The 22,888-nt window shown below is 41.2% G+C and overlaps 1 protein-coding gene across 4 annotated transcripts in view; it reads left to right on the top strand.

Annotated features, from left to right (window-relative positions):
- The first annotated feature begins 279 nt into the window (after window positions 1-279).
- LARGE1 (LARGE xylosyl- and glucuronyltransferase 1) overlaps window positions 280-22,888 on the top strand; it is a 285,324-nt gene continuing 262,715 nt past the window's right edge. For 3 of the 4 annotated variants that reach the window (XR_010467740.1, XR_010467739.1, XM_065039535.1), the window contains exons 1-2: window positions 281-1,260; window positions 3,218-3,304. The gene's annotated coding sequence lies outside the window, so the exon portion shown is untranslated. Of the gene's footprint in view, window positions 1,261-3,217; window positions 3,305-5,271; window positions 5,464-22,888 lie in introns of all 4 variants that reach the window. The other variant, XM_065039545.1, reaches the window with a different exon arrangement.

The following is a 22,888-nucleotide window of genomic DNA, read 5'->3' as shown; positions in this document are numbered from 1 at the left end:
TCGCCGGCGGCTGGGACGACAGAAAGGCGGGCGGAGGCGGGCGTGGCGTTGGCGGCCCCCCCGGCGCGGAACCGGCTCTCCCCTCGCAGCCCCACCCGCGGGACGGGCTCCCTGTCCGGCCCGTAACCCTCCGCCCGGGCCCAGGTGTAACGGCCCGGGGCGCCGCGCGGCGCGGGCGGGCGGACCAGAGCGGCCGCTGCTGCTGCTGGTTGGGCGCTCGGCGCCTGTCGCTGGGCGGCGTGTCAGCGGGCTGGCTCCGCCTCGGCCCCGCGCCTCCGCCCGCCCATGCACAGACATGACACAGACACACAGTCACTGCAGCTGCCGCTGAGCCCGGGGCAGAGCGGCGGCGGGCATCCCGCTCCCGGCGCCCGCGGAACGGCAGCGGCGGCCGCCCTCCCCTCGGCCCACCAGGCGCAGAGCTGGCGGCGGGCAGCCTCGGCAGCGAGACCCGCAGGGGGCAGCCTGGCACCGGAGGGAGCCGGCGGGGGAAGGCTGGCAGCGGGGAAGGGGCGGGCGGCAAGGAAGGAAGGAAGGGGAAGGGGGCAGCCTGGCACTCAGACTCGGAGGCGGCCGCGAGGCACCGGCACGGAGCGACCCCGAGCGGAGCGCGGCACCCAGCGGCCGCTGAGGCCGGGCCGGCAGTAGTAGCAGCGGCCGCGGCGGTGCCGGAGGGAGCCTCTCTGTGCCCGGCTCCACGGTGCCACTGACGTTCTCGGGGCTGCTCGCCGCCTGCCAGGCCGGGGCAGGGCCTCCTCTCCCCGCGGAGAGTGTGCACCAGGCCCCGGGGAGAGGACAGGAGGCCGGGCCGGAATCCCGCGTCGCCCCCGGGTCCTTCTGGCCGCCGGCGGGGCCTGTGCGCCGCGCGGCTCGCCGCCGGGGAGAGAGGCGGGGGAAGGCGAGCGGGACGGACGGACGGCGCCGGGCTGCACCTCAGGACAGCGCGGAGCAGGGAGCGGGCAGGCCCTGGAGAGAGACAGCCGGACGGAGGAGTAGGCAGCCACCTCGGCGGCGCATCCCGGGAAGAGTGGGGACCTCCCCGCCGCCCTCCTCTACCTCCTCCCACCTCATCCCGCCGAGAGTGGAGCCGCCAGTGCCGCCCCGGCTGGGACCCGCCGGCTGACACCTTCGGAGCGCCGGGCTGCGGGGACGGAGCTGGAGCTGCCCGCCCGGAGCGAAAGAGGGGGAAGGACCGCTCGCCTGCGCGGAGAGGCGGGCGCTGAGCGCCTGTCCCGGCGGCCCGGAAACCGCCCGGAGAAGGTAAGTGCCCGGTCGGGTCGCTGCTGCTTTTAGAGGCGAGGGGCGGGGGAGGGTGAGAAACAATCGGTGAGTGTCTCCCTTCCAGCAGCCCGGGGGAGGGAGCATCCGAGTCCGGTAGGGATGGGCTGGTGGTTTTGTCTCGTGTCATCGCCATCAGATCTGGAGTTGAAGAGCTACAGAGACGAACGCACGCTCGTCGCTCTGCTGGCATCAAGGGGCACATCCCCTTTTCCCCCCAGCCGAAGGAGGTTACCCCGCTTGGCTCGTACCCCGTTCCCCTCGCCAGTCCGCCCGGGTGCTTCTTTACACCGCGCCCCACGCCCCCTTCCTCCGGCCGGGACGTGTTCCCGCTCCGCGGGGTGATCCAGCCGTGCGGCGGAGCGGGGACGACGGGGCCGCCGTCCCGCTGAGCACCGCCGGCTGCGCGGGGGAGAGACGGCGGCTGCCGTACGGCTGGAGGGCTGTCACGCCGTGGAGTGGGAGCGCCTTGCCCATCGGCGTGCCTGCTCCGGGGGGCAGCCTGCCCGAACGGGACCTGCCCGCCGGCTTGGGGCGAAGCTGGAGTTTGTCTGGGACGGAGAGGCGGGGAAGGTGGTTTCTCCATCCCTTTGCAGCCGCCCCAGCAAGCCTTCAGCTTAGGAGGCTCTCCTTTGGGCAGGCGTCTGCTATCGCCGCCTCTCCGAGAATTGTGTCATTTATATCATTAATCCCTGCTCACCAGGGGAGGAAAAATAGCAACTTGCGGCCTCTGTAGAGGTGACATGAAGTTTGGCAATGCCTTATGTAACACTTTTTTGGATAGATTCCTGGCTCTTCCGCTGTGCCCAGTTTTGTTTTTAGAAAGCAAGTGATTTCTCTTCTTTGTAGAGCATCAGAGAAGCGATCTTTGTTTGGATTTTCACCTGAGTACAGTGTCTTCTGCTTTGTTCAACTTGGAATAGGCATACTGGTAGACAGCGAATAAAGCCTACTTTTCTCCAACATGCTTTTTTTAAAACTGAAAATTAGCTTGAGGTGGCATCTGAACAGTTGTTATAAGGTCTTACCTTTTTGTATTATGCATTGTACTTGGTTTTTGTAGCACTCTTAAAATTACTACAGGGAAACATTTTCACAGCTCTGATTGTCATTTATGTGTTCTGGAAGGTATGGATGCCAGGATGGAAATGACAGTGAATCAGATGTCTTTTAAACGTTGTTAGCTTTTTTATACACAAAAAAAAGGAACAGAAAGCACCGGCTAAACAAAGTGATAGATTAAAACCAGATCTGGCAATTGCCAACAGGTCAGCCCATTTTATTAAATGAAGTCTTCTGGATACAGATTAATTTTCTTTCTATAACATTTTTTTTACTTGTTCAGAAATAGAAACAGCAGGAAATTAGATAAATGGATTGAAAGGTTGCCTAGTTTCCCTGCAGTTTCTGTAAGTGGCTATCTTTTCTACTAAAAAAAAACAAATGCTACTTTCACACAAAAATATAGGATAGTAATTTACAATGTATTCTTTAGACTCTTACTGCAAAGGTACACTAGGGGGACTAGTTTGGGTTGTTATTTTTTTTCCCTCTTTCAGTGGTGAAAATGCACAGGCTATTGTAATAAGACCTGTGTAATAAAGGTTTTTTTCTTTGCTTTATAGAGCTCCATTATTATACTGTAAGCAAAGAGGAAAAATCACATGTATAAACTCAACTGATGAGTTTAAGGCAGGAGAAATCTTTTAACAAAGTCATTCTGCTCCTTGCTGCATGTTGAGGTAGGTTATCAAAGGTTAGTTTGACCATAAGAACAGAACAAGTTAACAAAAAAAAACAACACTGAACGTCCTCACTGTGTGGCAGTTTTTTTAAATGGGAAATGATCCAGGTGGAGCAGGTATCCCTAGGCTTCTTGAAAAGTGCAAATTGCTGATAAAGAGTTCCAAGTTTGAAATATGAAATTCTTACTGCTTAGGTGTCCTGTGACAGCCCTTGATCAGCAACGCTGCAAGTCATGTAGAAGCCGCAGTAACTGCAGAGTCTCTGATGGATAATTGGATTGGTAGGTTGGTTTTGATTTTTTTTTTTTTGTATTTTAATTGCCCACCATGGTAACAGGTTCCTTTTCTCCAACTTGTTGATGTTTAGTTGTCACAATTTTTGATTTATGTTGTGTGTTGCATCTTTCCTGTTCAAAGTACATACCCTCTTCTAAGTTGCTGGTAAGGAAAGCATAGCTTGGGGGTATTTGGATGGCAGTATGTAGCAAGCTTTTTTTTTAATATCTGAAATATGCATGACAACTTTTTTTCTCTTATGTTCAGATGATATAAAAAGATTGTAAGTTTTCTCAGGCCTGGAGAAATGTGTACTGGTTTTCTTTGAAGGAGCACTGAAAACAATATTACTAATACGTTGAATTCCCTGTGCCAGCTATTTGGTCTACAGGAATTCCAAAGTACAGTCCTCAGAAAGCCAAAGTGCAGAGCAGCTGTGAATGACTGCATGCCTGTTGACAACATTAAGATCTGTCAAAGGCCTGATCTGCTGAAATTTCAGTGTGTGTAACTTAATATTAGCAAAAGTAGTATTCTGTCTGAACGAATTGTTTTAGAAAACTGGTGCACTTACATCACTGAAGTGTTCTTAAATATAGTGGTTTTGAAGGAACAATTCTCCAAACTATTACTTGTGTGACTATTTCTTTTTCAAATGTGTATTTTTTCTTTTCATCTGGAATAAATGATCAGTTGTCAATACAGCCTTCCTGGAATACTCTCCTTTTTCATCCTCTGATTTCTTGTATGTATGTCTTTACGAGAGCAGTCTTAAAAAGACAAACACACACACACACACACACACGCACGCACAAAACCAACAAAACCCAAGCCATTTTGCCTGGTGTTTATAAACTGAAGGCTAATAATGGGGAAGATTCATAACCTGCCTATAAAGTCTTTGCACTATATGCTAAACTTGATCTACATGCAAACTCCTATTGATGTTGAGTGGAGTGCTTGTCTAGATCCACAACAGCATTCATTTTATTTTTTTTTTCTTAATTTTCCTGACTTTTATGAAAGCTTATGTGTATGAGCTCTTGCCAGTTTTGATGGAAGACGTTAATCATTGGCATTAGAATAAACCAAAAGAAATCTAATGGTATGAGATTTCTGGTCTATCTATTTTTCTTATGACCTATGTGCACTGATAACATTAAGATCAAGACGTATGTGAGAAAAGGACATAATGGCCAATGCAGGTTTACATTTCTTTGTAAGTTTGTTTTTTTTTTTCCACTTCCTCCAGAGTTAGGTGCATTGGTTGTTTGCCTAATTCTGTGGCTAAAGAACTTTCTGAAAAGTAGTTTTGTGTAAGGAAACATATATGAGCACATGCACTCTTTTTGCTCGGTTGGTTGGCTGGGTTTGGCTCATCTTCATTTTTTTAGTGAGTGCTAGCTTTAAAAAACAATCATTGTTCATTATCCCACACTTGGAATAATTTAAGAGCTGGAGAGTCAGAACTACCATAAAGGAAGGTAATTTTACTCTTCCTTTTTTTCTTTTTTTTTTTTTTTTTTTTTATTTTGGATCACTTATTGTCTATTCCTTGTGGTACACCCACCTGAAGATACAGGTTAAGAAATAAGCTTTGTAGCTTGTGGGGATTCTTGACTCTCTTTGGTGTCACTTGGCTCGGTATTTGAAGGTCTGTCCTGTGTCTTGTCAAAGCTTATTCAATGCATGGATGTAGAAGGGGAGTAGTAGATAACGAATTCTATTTAGATGGAACTTGGTGGCTCAAAAATCAAGGAGAAAATTGCTAGAAAGGATTATCCTGGCCTTGGCACTGACTTTGAACTAAAACTGCCAAGACTGGTATCCTTGTTTAAATGCCATCTGTGTCAGAATTAGAAGCAAACTGTCTACAATAGTTTCATTACCTGTTTCCATGTGCAGATCAGATCAGGTCTGATCTAACAGTGCTTACAGAAGTGTCCATATCACTGTTCTTTCTGGAATATAGTTACTATTTCCACAACAATGGACTTAACTGGGAAGAAACTGCACTTATAATTGTCAAGAAGAACCCCAGCAATGTCTGTCCAATGCTATTACAAAAAGCCAGATCTAATCACATAAGCCTGATGATGGAGGAAGCTGGGAATCTCAGATGGTGCAGGCAGAATGCAGTCTTCCTCACTAACCTCCACATAAGGTAGGTATGCTGGAAAATAATAAAAGTAAATAGATGACACTTCAAGGAAAGAGTTCCTTGTCCTTAAGCCTCCAATCTGTTGACCCGTGTTATGAGGAGAGAGATGCCACCACCACTCTGCTCTTCTCCCGTGCGTTTTTTAGTGTTGATGAGTCATTTCTGTTACTCCATGTCTATGTCAATTTTGTGTCTGCAGGGGATAGTTGCACATGTTGACCCAAGCCCTATGCATGCTGCCTGAGGGGCAGCTAGTCAAGGGTCATATCAACTAACAGTGGCTGTTTTCCCAGGTATCTCTGAAAATGACAGAAATCATAACAAATTCTGTTCTGCTGTTATTTGGCAGAACTGCAAGTAGCAGTGCTAACACCAGAACCGTAGCTTTTTGAATTAGAAGGACAACACCCGTATCAGTTTAAACCTGCTTTCACATTCTTCTACAAGAGAACATACATTCAGCAAAATACCCCAACTTTTTAGGTGTCCTCCCGTTTCCTGCACCAGAATTTTTCTGCTACTTAAAAACTTACAGGGAAGTTGAGTTTGTGCTTTCAACAGTTCCTCTAAGGTTTATCCTAGAGTGTGGTATTTACATGCAAAATGCCATCATTTCAGTTGCATCATTAGCTTTTGGATTTTATCTCCTGGTAGGCATTTGACAGCTAAGATTTACGACCAGAAGAAAACTAAAAAACTGTGTAACTGAGCAATCCTCATTTAAATACAGAGAAAAAGAATGAAGGATTTTGTTTATTTTGTTTTAGGGAGAGGAAGACGAGAGAAAGTGCAAAGAAGTGAAGGAAAGGAATTGCGGAGTTAAATTCTTTATTTTCGGTACGAAACTTTTTCTTAAAATTTCCAGATGGACTTTTGTACCTCTTTAGGGAGTTGACAATTAATTTGTCTATTTGGAGAAAAGAATGCTTCTCATACTGGAATAAAAAATGTTATTGAATGGTGAAATGGGGGGAGCAAGAATTGTGAACTTCTAAGACAAGATGAAGCTTCCAGCTAATATTCAGGCTTCTCAGACCAGCTCCTTCTGGCTGGGTTTCACTTTTCTCCTCTCTCTGACTCCCTTGCTGTACCCCTGAACCTCAGTTGCCTCAGGACTAAATTTCGTTGGTAATTGGTGCCCCTTCTGTCTCCAGTTACTGCTGCTGCTAATCAATACTGTAAATGGAATTTTCTGTTCAGATATTACTGGATCTCAATGTATGAATCTGCTTAATTCAATATTTTTCAGGTTGAAGGTACTAGAAAGGTGTCTGCCACTGGATAGACATAAGAAATGAAAGCAAATCATTCTTGCGTTATTAAATCCCCAAATATATGTTCTTTAGATCATGATTCTCACCAGAATATTAGCTTTCATTTATCTTGTAACAGAAGGGAGTCTTAGGCTTCCTGTTTTTTTATAGAAAATGAACTGACACTAACTCTGAGGCTCTGCAAGCAGCAGTTAAATTCTGTAGTCTCATCTTTTTTCAATCATGAGACTGGTTCTAGAGTGTGACTCAGATTTACACACAAGGAGGTTATCATTCATGTAAGACAAGTCTTCTAAGATAAAATATTGGCTGGCATGCTTGAGAATTCTTAAATAACCTAAAACAGTTCATACTGCTTTAAAAGGGTACGATCATCTGTATTTTTTGATTCTTCAGTGTTGAGTGTACATGCAACTAAATGCTCTTTTGTCGAAGTAGAGAAATGGAGCACTGAAGAATGAGGTCCCTGTAAAGGTGGACTTTTAATGTTCTTATTGGAATTTTTTATTATTGGAATATTTTATAACTTGTGTCCTTGATCTTGGTCTTCCAGAGCTCTTTAATATCAACTACATTTATGAGAAGACTGTTCCTCTTCAGTGACTCTTCCAAGTAGTTGAAATCAGTAGGTGATGATGTCGTAAACAGTTTTTAGTGCTTGGAAAATTGCTTGTTGATGTTAAGTTACACAGAGCAAAAAATGATCGGTTTAAAGAAATGGTAGAAGCTTTTAGTTTGGGATGTTCTCTTTCATTGAGATTTATGCTGACAAAATGCACGACGCTACAAATGGCGGAAAACAGAAAAAAATGCTGAGTCTACTGGAAGAAAGGACTTGCTAGTGGCTGAAACAAACCATTTGGTGATGGGCAGGAAAGGGAGGGTTTTGTACTTGATGTTGTTGATTTTCTGTGAAGTTTTTCAGACAACTATTCAGAATGCAACCAGACCAATAATTTGGGCCGTGCTATTACCTCAGAGAGTAATAATATGCATGTATAAGCTGAGAATATTTCAGATGTAGCTGTCTTAAATGCATTGTCCAGCAATCATCTTGCAGTTTAGAATGGGTGTGTAGGAGAATAAATTCACATCCTTCCATAGGTGCTCTCAGACCTCAGATGTGAAGAGGAGAGTATACTAGCAGTGGCTTAAGTTACTGCATGTTAGAGAATAGACTGCCTTAGCGTATTGAATTTCTGGAATCCACGTCCAAGTCTCTGCTATGGGAAACCTAGGAAAAAGGAACTTCTCTACTGCAGGTACCCAAAGCCATGCCCCTTGCTTTTGCATGCTCCACTGGGGCAGCTGAATGTAAAATCTCTACTTCATACTGCCAGTGTCCACTGCTCACACACCAGTGCTCATACCTGGTGCCGGAGGTATATCAGGCTGCATGATATCTTGGAAACGTGCCAAATTACTGTTCAAGAAGCTTAGATTTTTATTTGTGTTACAATCGCAGTGTGAATAACTGTGCACAGTTGGTGAATGGGCTGGGAAGAAAATGTTCTTAACATATTTTCTTCATCAGGATGAGCAAAAATAATGATGTTGTGCCACTAGTATATAAGGAAGTGAAATGGATGACAGTTATTTTTCATATGCAGAATAACTTTAGCAATGCTCTAGTCTTAGGCATGTTGTGGAAATAAATCCGTGGGTTCCGTAATGCTTTACAGAGCCAGTTAGAGTGAGGAAAATAGACTGATCCATTTCAGGTGAAGTGATTTGAGCAAAGTTGCCCAAGTGGTTAGTCAAAAAGCAAAGAGCAGAACTCAGGTTTCCTGAAAGAGTCACTGTCCTGTGCCTTAAGCACATGAAAACACCACTGTCTTTAGCAAGAACTGTTGCTTAATATAGTTGTGCCTTAGATGATAAAACCAAGTCACTGATGATACTCAGCATATAACAACTATTTTAATGTAAATATGCAGAATGTATGTGCATCTTAAACAAAAAAAAAGTTAAATGACAAGTGAATAAATGACTAAATAAACTTATCACAGTAGAATTTACAGATACTCTTTGATTTAGGGGCAGTGTTGTGACCAAAAGAAGAGTGTGTTTTACTTCTCAAGAATAGAAAGTGGTACAGCATTTAAAGGAGAAGGAAATTGGAGAACGCTTGAAGGAGCAAACAAATATATCTTGATCTTTAAAGGTTGTAGGTTAAGGTTCTTTAAATCCATGGAGTTTATCTATGGCCAGGTGATGCCCAGAACCTGGAGAGGGAAGCTGTCACAGGCTACTGCCATTTAGCAGAGGTCCCTATAAAGGAACATTAAGGAGACAAGAGTCTCCACTGAACCATTGGCACATGCTATTTGGGTTAAAAATGTTGTACTTTCATTTTATATCAGTTCTGGCCAGTGATAAGCAGGGGTGGGTACAGGATCTGTCCGAATAGGAGGCTATTGCCATATTCACATGGCATGGATCCCACTGTGCTGCTGTGAACATTTTTTTAAGGGGGAAGAGAGTAGAGAGAGATGAGAAACGGTGCTGAGGTAAATCCGTATTTAACAGGTGTCTGGAGGTGGTGTAGTGTGATACAGAACAAAATTTTCAGATGTCCTTTTTTGTCCCAAAGCTCTTCCAGTTTTTCATAGCTGATGTTCTTCCCTTTCTGCTCTCAGACCAAAAAATATCATATTCTGTATCAGTTATAAAGATTTCTGGACCTGCAGTTAGCATCAAGAATTCTCTGAAATAATTCATTTTAGAGCATATTTAATTTTCTGTGTTTTGCTTTTGTTCCTCAGTTTTCTTTGTGCTGTGTTGGACATTGGTATGTTGAGAAAGGCCTGAGTTTGATTTTTTAATATTGTTTTTTTCTTCTTTCCTTTCCCTTTCTGCCAGGCTTTCATATTTTGAGTTGCTATGTATGAAGGTAATATGATTTGGGAAAACATCTTGACTTTTCTGTTTGAAACAGTGGAATTGCAGCTGTAGTGTAGAAAACAGTTATTTATTCATGCTACTAAAATGCCTAGAGGCCGTGGTTGAGAGAGGGCTCCCTTCATGCTGGGTGAAGCACAAATACGCAGACTCTGTGTACCTTAAGGGTACTTTATGGAATAGGAAGGCTGGTATAAAGCAGCAATATAAACACTAATGCGTGGCTGGAACTTTTCTGACACATCAGGGCTTTCACAGAATCACAGAATGGTTGAGGTTGGAAGGGACCTCTGGAGGTTATCTGGTCCACCCCCTTGCTCAAGCAGGGTCACCTAGAGCATATTCTCCAGGACTATGTCCAGGTGGCTTTTGAAAACCTCCAAAGAGGAGGCGCCACAACCTTTCTGGGCAACCTGTGCCACTCAATCACTGTTACAGTAAAAAAAACCAAAAGTTTCCTGAGGTTCAGAGGGAACCTCCTGTGTTTCATTGCCTCTTTTCCTGTCACTGAACACCACTGAGAAGGATCTGACTCCATCTTGTTTGCATTCTTCCTTCAGATATTGATGTTTTTACATCCCTCATCAGTTTCAGCTCCAGGTGGGTTCTAGCTTTCCTGACTGCTCAGGCAGCATCTCTGTATTCCTCACAGGTTGCCTGTCCCTGCTTCCACCTTCTGTATACTTTCTTTCTATGTTTGAGTTTGCCAGGATCTCCTTGTTCATCCATGTAGGCCTCCTAGGAGTTTTGCCTAACTACTTGCTCATTGGGATGAACTGTGAGCTTGGAGGAGGTGATCCTTGATCCTTGATCACAACTTTCTTGGATCCCCCCCTTCTCTCCAAGGCCCTGTCCTATAGTATTCTTGCAAGCATATCGCTGAAAAGGCCAAAGTCTGTTCTCCTGAAGTCCAGGGCTGTGATCTCGCTTTTTGCCCTTCTGCCTCCTCTCAGGATCCTGAGCACCACCATGGTCACTATAACTCAAGGCTGCATTTGACCCTCACATCCCCAGGGAGCCTTTCCTTGTTTGTAAGTATGAGGTCCAGCAGAGCACCTCTAATTGCTGGCTCCTCTATCACTTGGGTCAGGAATTTGTCATCTGTGATCTCAAGGAACCTCCTGTATTGCTTCTGTTCAGTTGTATTGTCCTTGCTGCAGGCATCATAGTGGTTTAAGTCACAAGGACCAGCTCCTGTAAATGTGATATTGCTTCTACCTGTCTGTAGAGGACCTCATCCACTTGTTTTTCCTGGTCAGGCAGCCTATAGCAGATGTCCACTTCAATGTCACTCATACTGGTCAGGGCTTTAATCTATACCCATAAGCTTTCAGCTCATCATCCATGCCCAGGCAAAGCTCCATGCTGCATTCCAGCTGCTCTCTCATATAAAGGGTGACTCCATCTCCTTGTCTTTCCCCCAGGTCCTTCCTAAAAAGCCAGTATTTCTCCATTGCATCACTCTAGTCGTACAAGCCATGCCACCATGTCTCTGTCATCTCAACAAGATTGTACCTGTGCAGCTGCCCATGATTCTGTAATTCCTTGTGTTTATTCTCCTCGTATTTATTCAGAGAAAAAAGAAGAAACCCACAAATGATGGAAGCAATTCAGATAAAATTACTGTTTTTGCCAATATCACTGTGACTACTGTGGCAGCTTCTGCTAGCCAAGTTATGTCAATCAGCAGTCACTCTTCACACTGTCAGCCAACATAGCCAGGATGTCAGAAATTCCCAAAGTGTGAAACCATTCCTGCCCAAAAGAGCTTACAAATTACAGAAGTAAGAGTGAGCTGAAGTGTTTGAAAACTGATAGTTTGTACTTTCGTTTTTGAACATTTTTTTAGATTGTACTTTTAATCTCAATAATTTGTAATTTGAATAATACTGTCTTATTTATTGATGGTTTTGTTAAATGTCTTCGGAAAAGATAAAAGCTGTAGTCTTGTGATCCATTGGAAGCAGCAACATGGGACAGTTCTGAAAAAATTCACTGTGGTTCTAGGACATAACTGTTTTTCTCTGTCAGGTTACATTGCTTTTTAATTAATGTGGTATTTTAAGTACATTTTTATATTTGACTTGAAAGTGCTAAAATAAAATCTTACAATAGTGTATAACACCAATTTTTTGGACTAACCAAACAGAAATCTTTAGCAGGATGGAGACAAATCCCACTGCACCTGCCACATGATGGTAATTTAAGAAGGTGAAATGTATCTAACATGGCAGGAACTGAGTCATTCATTACAGACAGCAAGAAATCCAGATTCCCTTGGGGTTTTGTGTCTTTTTCTTTACCTGTATTCACCATGCATATCTGAGTTTGTATTATAACTTTTTTGATCATCAAGAACTCGTTCTGTTTGGTTTGTCTTGAGTCAGGTACAGCTGTCATTTTTAGGACTTGGTATCTTTGATTAATCAGAGCAAAATGGAATTTCTTGTGAAGTTTTAGTGGATTGAGCACTAGTATTCTAGCAGGCCAGAGATAACATTATTAAGAGTGAGAAGCATTTTCAGGAGCCATTTGTAATGCCGACTTGAATCTTTGTAGTGAGAAATCACTCTCTAATTGTTCGGGTTATCTCAGATCTGTTTTTGAATCCTCTGTGCTTTCAGCCAAGGAGGTTGTTAGGTAAAACTCTCTAATGTTTTCAGTTAGATATTCCTGTCAAATGTTGACCTGGCCGCCAACTTCCCCCTTGTATTTTTCCTTACCAGAACTCTCATCTGAGTTGACTGTGGTAACCCAGTGCAAATTCCTCCTAGTAACCAAGCCTGCTAAACTAGGCTGAACAATGGGAGGACATGAAACCTGTGCTCCTTGCTCTTTTAACTAACTTTTGTTTCTTTCTCTATCAAGTTCAAGCCCCTAATTTTTCAAGGCCCTACTGAAAACCCTAGTGAGAATGTTTCTGCCAGGTTCACAGGGCTTCAAGCCGGGCCCTTAATGAGCTGAGCATTAAATACCAAAGTGAAAAACTTTGCTGTTCTTGCTTTACTTTTCCTATAAGCTGTCTCATTGAAAGCAGTCCTGCTACAAGTGGAGTACGTGAGGTACTAACACATATAGGTGAGGGTCTGTCAGAGTCCTGCTCTTTGGGATGGGCTCGCCATCCATCAGCTACCAGTGTTTGCTGTGGTGGAATGCTAGCAAGCATGCACTGATGCTTCTGGATGCCATGGGGTTCTCAGTAGAGATCCCAGCATTGATTTATCTTTATAATGTTAGATACCCCAAATGAACATGAGTTCAGTAGTAGGTAATGTTTCACAATGAATCTTTTTGCATAAGTCTTTCCTGTTGCTGTGGCTCAAGAGCCACAAAGCACTCTAACAAATGAAAATGAAATTCAGCAGGACATATAATGGACAAAATTAAACAAATTACAGCTTTATATCTGGCATCTTGACTCTTCTAGGCTTCTATGCCTTTGGAAGTTCAATAATAAGAACTGCAAAGGAAAAACACTTTATTCTCAATAAGGGTATAAAAGCTTTTCTTATAGTGGCATAGAATAAAAAAAAATTGCAGTCTTTATTTAAGAAAAGTAACAGGAATTTCAGTTGAAAAAACTATTAGTATGGAAAGCAACGCAGGTCTACCAGGATCTCTCAGTATACTGTAATGTAGTATTTCTTTGCCATTCTTGCTCTGCAGAACCTGTTTTGATGTGTCACCAAGATGGGAATGAAACCACAGTATACAGAACTAAGGTATCAGCCAGCCATCCATCTGTTTTGCTACCAAATTCTCCATCCCCTTTTCTTGCTTCCTTGCAATGAAACAATGATTCTTTTATGCCTTGGCACATTATAATATTTGCAAAATGTTTTTGAATGATGAAATGCACCAGAAAGGCGCTAAGTATTCTTACTTTCATTTAGAACTAATTTTCATTCAAGATGTTCTTGTCATGGCTTATACTTAGTGTGAAAACTGGAGGGGGTGCTGTGATTTTAAGAATTTTCGGCTTACTTGTTTTGCTGGCAGAACACAAATACAGATATGTGAGGTTTTGCTCTGATTCGGTGGTTCAGGAGTAGCTTTTTGATGCAGACGAGGATCTGTATTCTAGAAGCCGCTTTGCTAGGGGCTGGCATAGAAGTGTATCTGAGATTACTTGTTATTTCTAGAATACAGATTGGGATGTGCTCAGTGCATTTAATTTATCTCTCTAAACATCACTGATTGTCCAAGATACTGTCAAACTTGTAGTGTTTAATTCTTCTTCTCCCTGCATGTTTGTAACTAACAGACCAACTGTAATTTTGGATTCTTAGATATTTATTTTTTTTTTAATACTAAATACTCAGATAAAGGAGAGATCCTCTACCCAGGCTTGGCGCAGTTAGTGCATAATTTCTTGCTATTGTTCAACTACAGATTGGAGGAAGAAGTTCTGGAGTCCTCTTCATTGAGGTGAAGGTAACTGTGCCATGTTACGTAATTGAAATTCTCATCTTTAAGATCATTAACTCCTGCAAAATTGTTTAGAGTAAGTGGTGATCTGTAGACAATTTCTAAGGTTCTTGGTTCTTGATTGACTAGGAAATGCAGACTCATATACATTATTTTTCCATCTGCATGTGCATCTGTAAAACATTCAGGGGTTCACAAACTGAAACCACTGATTTAAAATCAAGCGTAAACTGATACAGGTCTAATTTCTGTAAATACAATTCAGGAAATTGTATTGCAGAGCCATTGAGGCTTGCTCCAACTATATAGGAATGTAATGGCATGATGCCGGTTGACTTGGATTTTGGAACAGGACTTGAATACGTGATCCTAAAAAGCTCCAAGAACTGTTTTTCTTCAGTTCTGAGTGGTATTCATTACCTCTTAAGTTTTGCCTTCAATAGTTGTCTTTATTCAAGTGCATATTTACTTACCATAAGAAGTGATGGCTTACTTTACTTTACGGGACAAATGGAAGGCTATCTCCATGCATCTTTTCAGTATTATGGGAAATTTCATGTCATAAGAAGCACATTTCCCCCTGTACAAGTATGAAATTGTGTTGTAAATGAAATCTCTTAATTACTGCTCAGCTTTGCTAAGCTTTTTACTTGAGTCAGCAACTGCCTCGCTGAAAAGCACCATAATTTTGAAGCAGAAATTTAAGACTGAAGATTTTAAACCAATTTCTTTCTTTCCCATCTTTAAGAAAAGAGTGGCTTAGCAGTCAGGAAGAAAAGCATTCCAGTTTTATAAACAGTATTCACATTCTTGTATTGGTAGATTAGAACAGCATGTTCGTGTTTCTCCACCACCTCCTCACTTTGGGTTTTCCTTCTAGTTTTTGGACCCAACCTTTCAGTTTGAAACTGCATTTTTTTACTAATCCAGTTTTGGTCCACATTTTGGATCAAATGTGTGTGTGTCAGTGGGAAAGAGCAGCTGCCTTGAGACCAAATGTTTGCCATTGCTGACTGAAAAAAAAAAAAGTTGATGGTAAGCTAGGTGTTTGGGAATTTTTTTTCTTTATGCATGAAAGTGTATTCTGAAAAGTGTTCTTAGAAACTGAGAAGTTTATGTGTGTCTGTAGTGTAATTTGAACAGAGGTGAGGTGGCATGATGACATGTATAAGATTTGTGGGTTACTTGATGAAATCTCTTAATTATCTGCTTAAGAGTTGCACAGAACATCGATTTCTTATTTTATCTGGAGTCCAAGTTAAAGTCCTAGTTTGTACTATGTACAGTCCTCATTTGTACTAATTGAACAATTTTCCTTAACTGTAGTCTTCATTTTGAGTTAGGCTATGAGATGTTTACACACTGTAGTCTGTGATGAATGTTCTAGATATTGTCAGTGAAAGTGGTGGTGGTATTTGAGGGTGATTACTCCCTTGTTGCATCCCCAAAATGTGTGGTGACCACTGCTTGCTAGACTGGCCCTGCTTCTTCTATGCTTTAGCTATATTTCCCTGGTTTAGCCGCTTGATTTCCTTAAACATACATTTGGATTGTGGGACTACCTTGGAACAGGCATAGTTTCTTCATTAGGAATTTGCGCCATGGTTAGCACAGCAAAACCATGGGTCTTTGGTGGTGCCTGGCAACCATGGTCTGTAATGCCCAGTATAGTCCTCAATAATTAAAGCATTACACAGTTGGACAAGACTGGCAGGACTCATTAAAAACACACTGTTATCCTAAGGTTACTGAATGCACCTTTAAAGCACACCCTAGATTCTCTCTTAACAAGCAAGAGGGTTTTTCTGTTCGCCATTCATAACTACAGGGGGCTCTGGTGTCCAGATAGTACTGGTAATAATAGATACAATATTAAAACAAAGATGGGAGGTACTGAAAGCAAAGAGGGAGGATGCAGAAAATGGTCTGTAATCCTCTGGGATAATGGCCTTAAGCCACATCTCCTTGTGATTTATGCACTTGTTTTTATTTGTCCCCTTTGACAGAAAGCTTTGCCACTGAAGAGATTTGATAATAACCTCTTCAGTATGATTATAGTCTCTTGTATTCATGTAATAAACCAAATAATTTTGAACCATTTATGAGTTTAGTCATTCTTGCTGTATGCATTTCACCTTTGATTTCACCTTCAATAGCTTAGATAAAGCTAGATAAGGGCTTTCTGCTCACTTAATTCTGTCCCATGGTGATACTACATAGTAGTATCTTCCATTTTGTACTTTGATATATGGAACACTAGTAAGGAACGCATATGCTGTACCTGCAGTGTCTATATGTGCGGTTGGTAATCATGTGAATATAGGTTGGCAGAACTCATGTATTTGTGTGCTTTCAACAAATACTGCAAACAGTAAAGGACTATATTAAAATAAGAAATCTAAACCAGAGGGAAAAAAAGGGAAAAACAGAATTTATTTCTTTACCTTGCCAACTTTACTGCAGCGACAGTTTTAGAGTAGCAAATATTGCAGTGATAGAATCTATAAAGGAAGGATGGAAGTGAGTTTCAGATCACAGCTGGGTTATTTCAAGAGCCATGGACTTGAGCAACTAAATAGAGCATATATGGAAGAAAGGTAACATGCTGGAGCAGGGAACTAAGAGATTAAGCCATTGCTGATCTACTTGGCTGTTTTAGAGCTATCTGAGAGGATTTTTTTTTTCTGGAAAGGAATTTCTTCTGGAAAGAAATACAAATAGAGCTTTTACCTTGCAGCTTCTGTGACTCTGCATCTTCTTGGTACATCAAAATGTTGCCTTTGTTTTTATCCATAACCTTGTAATGAAAAAAGTTGTTCCAGAGCTAGTCTTTTATGTCCTCTAAACTGAGCTGGCTTCCCTGCTGTGGTTCAATAATGCATCATTTCGTAAGTTCAGAGGATTTAGCGCGTTTCGGGTGAATTTGTGAGTTGCTGTTAGATGGTTAAAAGGAAAATAGCTATAATGGATTGGATGCAAAGCTGCTTCCCCAGCTTCATTCCTATCCCGCCCACTAACATGCAGAAGCATCTGTCTCTCATCTCTTCTCTGCCTGGTGCTACGCGTGAGTGCGTTTTGACAAACATTTCATGAACAGAGATCTTTGGAAAAACCTATGAGGCGAAGTTACAGTGGTGAGAAATGCAAGTAGTGCTGCTTTACGAGATAGTTACTTGTGCAATAGAGAGTGATGCTATAGCAAATAAAAATATTTCTGTAGTAAATGTTACCACGGCGAATGAACCTGCCTTCTCTAGCTCTGCTGAAATACAGCATCTCTAAATTAATAACGATTACTTACAGCTTAAAAAAAAATGCAGGGGACTTTGGCTTATATTCTTCATAGAAGTCAGAAATGCTCTTCTTTTTGTAAGGTTTCGTGGATATATATTCTGTCTTTTGAGTAATCTGAATGCTGTGCAAAAGAGGAAGTTTTTCAGTTAAGACACTCTCAAGATTATGATCACGTTGTGAAAACTGAAATGGCTTTATTTTTAAAATTTCAGACTTTGTATATTTACAGATAGGAATTATGACTCAAATTATATATCTGGAGGAATAAATGAAATCTGTATCTGGAAGAAAGATTGGTGGTGTGCAGAAATTCATGGTAACTTAGAGTAGCTTTCCAGTTTAGAGTATTTTTCCAAGGATGCATGATACATGTATTGCTTCACTTCTTGGAACATGTGTATATGTGATGCTTGCAACATGGGATGATAAAAGGGGTTTGATCTCATATGTTTTATTTTGTTATGTGAACTTGCTGCAATGATTTTACCTGTTACTTAGTCTGCTGGTGCACAGAGTTTTTTAGGTAACATTTCTGACTGGAAAGAAATAGTGTGTTCTGAAAACAACCCTGTTATGCTACAATTTACAGCAAAGATAAAGTCTTTAATTATTTTGCTAACAACAAGGAGCCAGAGGATTGTACTCATTTGAATTGGATCTAATAATTCTGGGAATTCTGGAATAATGTCCAAGAAACAGTTAAGTTGGCTGTTGGGTGCTTAGTTTAAGCAAGTGTTGATGTGTAATGTGTTCCTGCCCTAATGGGGTAAACCACTATGAATTCTTACTGCTTTGTTTTCTGTATCCACTTGTTTTGCCTATATCTGTCCAGATTTTCATACTTTCAGCAGCTCATAAGCAAAAAAGTTTGTAAAGCTGAAGTGGGAGGATGCTGGGGACACAATGTTGTGTTGTGCAAGTTGAATGCTGCTGGCTTCAGAAGGGTTTTTTGAGTATGGAAAATAGTAAAACAGAGAGAATGGCAACCATGTAAAACAAAATACTTTTATTTTGATTTCTTGATGAGTGTCCTTTTGCATTTATGTACCAGAATTATGTTGTTACTGTTTACATTTTAAATCAACTCTTTGCTTGTTTATACTGTTATAATGCACCTTAAGGTTGGAAAGAGGTGCCATGTAAATTCAGTCACACTTAAAACCAACCAAACAAAAGGAGCTGATAGCAGTACAATTAATCCTTTGTGAGGCGCTTGGTAGACCTGTTTATTGTGAGACCTTTGTTAACTTCTTGGGAAGATTCTCTCTGAGCTAGAAGAGGTCCAAACACTCAAAGCCCGAGCATTTCATGTGACTGGCTAGGAAATCCGACTTTAAGGTTTAAAGAATTTCATTTACAAATCTGTTCAAACCACTTGTAACTTAATAAAATTACTCCCTCTTTCTTCACTGAGAGTCTTGCAAGTTTATTTAGTGTACAAGTGACTCCTGGCAAGATGAAGCCTTGCCATCATACTGAAGCCTGGGGAGAACATTTTGTGGACTTCTCTAAACCACTGTAGTAGTAGTTTGGTTTAACTGACTTCAGATTTTTGTGTTAAAGAAATTACAGTTGTTTGAAGTTTTCACCACATTCATGTGATTAAACTTCGATTGTTTGAGGGGGAGAGGTTGGTAGGCTTCCATGTTGAGTTGTGATTTTTATTTTTTGCGGATGGACTTCTTTACTATTATTTCCATGTGAGATACGATTTTTTAAGATTTATTTTTATACATGTTTTGCGTTCAGTGTTACTCAAATTGATCCACTGCTGTTTTTCTGCTTCTTAAGATTGTAATACTGAAAAAGACTCTTGTCAGGGTATGTTACCTTTTGCATTGTCCATCCTTCAAAATGTTAGCCTGACAGTACATTGTGCAGTGCTTTGTTTTCCCCCTAGGGGTAGTTGCAGAGATTAGCAGGGCAATGAAATGAGAGAAGGCGGCGGCATCTGGAAGGTAAGACTTTCCAGATGGATTTCTTGTTGGGATATAATAGGGGATGTGCTTGGTATTTTGTTTGTGTTTTTTGAGAGAATAGCATGCAAAAATTTTGCTTTTAATTTCTTAGTATTTTCTTTCTTTTTTTTTTCTCCCATAATGTTCACTAATGCCAGAGGAATTAATCCTAGCCTGATGGAAAGTCCATAAATAGTGGTTAAGATGTATCTAACACTGAGATTTTCAATCTTTATTTTTAAGATTTGGAGTCATAAAGAAAGTACCACATTTCACGGTTTGACCCATTGATCATTTTATCTTGTGTTGTCAGTTGTGTTTCCTGTTTTCTTCTGCAGGTATTTCTATAGGAAGCCAATTGTTCAGTAAGGACTAAAAGCACAGACCATTCAGAAAATACAGTGCACAAGTGCCCAGGTGACCTTGGGAAAATATTTAAAGGGCATGAATCAAAAGAAAAATTACGAGAGCTCAAAATACTGATAGTTGTACGTATACTGAGTTTAGTGGTAGCAAATATTGAGTGGCACAAACGATCACAATTTTTCAAAGAACCTTAAGAATATGGTAGCACATTTTACCATTAGCTCTCTGAATACAGTAGGTCAGTTGGAATGAGAAAATACTTCATGTTTCTTAACAAAGCAAAAGATAACTTTATCTAAGAGATGCTCAAAGAATGGGAGCCAGCTAAAAGTTTCAAATTAACTTCTCTAACAAGATTAAAAACTATACACTGCTTGGAATTCTTCTTTCCCCACCTGCACTTCTGAAATTCCATGTTACTTTTTGGCTGAACCAATATTTGATATTATCAGTAAAAGAACATCATCTTCCCACAAGAAGACATACAATTGAAGGAAGAGCATAGATGATGATTAAGAGTTCTTAAATCTCTTTAGTGAATTTTAAACTAAGCTGTCCTGTCTCTGGAAATAAGCATTTTTATTTTTTTTTTCTCTGTAAGGCTAACTGATTTCTTCTGTAACCCCAGTAATAAACTGATATTTTTCTGAACAAAGTAAAAATCAGTAACTGAACTCAGACAATCTGCCCACTTGATAACTGCAGGGTCTCTTGTTACTTTCCCGCATTGACAGCATTAAGCTGCAATACAAATCCTTTACTGATTATAACAGAAGATCCTTTATAATTTCAAGTGTTTTTTCAGGGTGGTTTTATGATAATTGGTCACTTCATCTGTATGGTTGCCTGAATGATTTTTATCGGAGCATGAGATAAATGAGGGGAGAAGAGAAAGAAAGAGGACTACAAGACTGGCTGGATCCCAAAGCATCTCAGACTTAAGTGTTCTGTTTTTGGGGTAGGCATCTGACTAGAGCCACCCCCAGCTGACATCTGTGGAGTGTGTGATCAGCCTTCAGCTATCCCTGAAACTCACTGCTGAAGTACGAATCTCAGTCAGCATCAACCTCAGAAAATTAGTACTCATCTGTTACCCTCCAGAGATTTGGTAGTAGGGAAAACTGCGCTAAGGCATGTTTCTGTGGAATTCTCTTCTGATCCACCCATGCCATTAACTACTTCCCAGCACTGTTAAAAACTTCAAAATATATAGGATTAAAAACCCGCAAGTTCCTTCTTGAGCTTTTCCTGGAGCGATCTATTACACAGGCCTTTTCCCTGACCATCTTCCCGGCACACACATTATTTTGGTGGTATTTGGGAGTCTTTTCTAAACAAGCTGTGTATTTTCTAGGAAGGGCAGTGGGTGATACCTTCTAATGGAGATTTTTCTTTCTTTCCAAAACTGATCTCCTGATCTGAACATCTGTATTTAGTTCCATCTGTATGTGAACGGAGAACATTGAGATAGTTTTCGTTTTGTGTTTAAAAGGCTGATGAAGGAATAAGTTTGTTTCAAAACTGAAATAACTCCTGGACCAAGCCAAAAATAGTCTTTGGCTTATCTTTTATCTTCTTATATTTTGTGCTAGAGCCATTCCAGGTATCTGTCATGAGAGATGGTACACTAACTTATGGAATGAGGATTACTTTGCACCCTCTCTGTTAATTTTGCAAACCCAAATGAGGGCGTAGGAGGGGATACTGGTTGCTTCATCTTAAAAGTTCAGATCCTCAGTGGCTGTAAATTACTGCTTTTTTAATTTCCCCTCCCACCCTCTTTTTATTTTTTTAATTTTATTTTATTTTATTTTATTTTAACCTTATTTAGGCTTAAAAATATTTACTTAGTCCAGACTTGTGAATTCAGGAACAGACTGCTGCATTAGCATGTTTGCCATGTTTTGCTTTCTCTGCCAAGAATTGTTTTTCTGTCTATTAATTGGAGCTGTTGTTGTGTATGCTGAAGTAATAGCGATTTTTACATGCATAACGAGCATACCAATCAGTAATTAGCCACAAGTTCAAAGTTCTGCTCCCTAGTGTATTGGTGAAGGTTTGTGACTAAAGTACTGCCTTCATCACATGAACCCTATTTCTATTTCAAGTTGATATTAGAAATGTGAGATAATTTATTACTGTCAGTTCCATTGCAAGTGGATATTAGACCCACGTTAACAAGCACCATCCCTTAAAGGAAGGTGGTGTGCTGGGGTGACAGCTGACCTGGGCATTGAGTGTATAAATATTCCTTGTGTTCCTGAGTGAAAGCTTCTAAAGGATTCTTGTAATACACAAAATAAAGGATATGGTTAGTTAAATTGTACATTTTTCAACTATTGATAATATACATTTCATAAATTGATACCTGGTGCTGTCACATTGTCGACTGAGTAAATATGATGATCCTGCTTGGATGACTGAAGTGTTGTCCTCTTGGACAAGCTATTCTTACTAATTTAGTCAAAACACAGGGCTGCTGCTGGGGAAAAGCAACAGTTTCCACAGGTGGAGATCTGAGGACAAAGACAAGTGGTTACTGACTTCTTACACTTTAGATTAAATGATTTCAAAATCGTGACCGGACTGCCTTTGTGATGATTTGAGGATTGTTAAAACCTCAGATCCATCTGTTGAGACTAATTAAGTATCAGTGCATGTCCAAAAAGTGACAGATAATAGCGGCCTTAGACACGCTTGAGCACAACTGTTGTAGAAGTGGAGAACTGTAAAAGAAATACTGGTATTTTATGAATGTAGTATGAGTGGAAATGTATGTGGAAACAGATGAACAAAGCAAAATTACTAAAAGCATGGCCTGTCTTGATAGCAGAGAGCACCATTCCCAGTGGTAAAATTAGGAGTTTGATTTTCAAGACGAAAAGACCTGCGCTTTGCCAAAGCCAATGCACAGGTGGCTTGTCAGCAGAAGACCCTCCGTCCTAGCACAAGGAAGGTGGAGAAAGGCTTTGATATACCACATATACCATTCCTCTTCTTGTTAGGTCACAAGGCAAAAACCAGACAGTGGGCAGCAACTGGCCTAAGATTTTTGGAAACTGAATTTAGCAAGACTTTGATACTGAGAACCACTCCATAGCAGCTGATAATGCCTAAGTGGTGTAAGAGTCTGTCTTAAAGCTGACTTGTGAGGGAAGAGGAACCTCAAGGACATGGTATGGACTTGACATCTATAATCTCTTGTCT

This window comes from Columba livia, chromosome 1, assembly GCF_036013475.1.
Source record: "Columba livia isolate bColLiv1 breed racing homer chromosome 1, bColLiv1.pat.W.v2, whole genome shotgun sequence".
Lineage (NCBI taxonomy): Eukaryota > Metazoa > Chordata > Aves > Columbiformes > Columbidae > Columba > Columba livia.
This window is presented reverse-complemented; position numbering and strand designations above follow the sequence as displayed.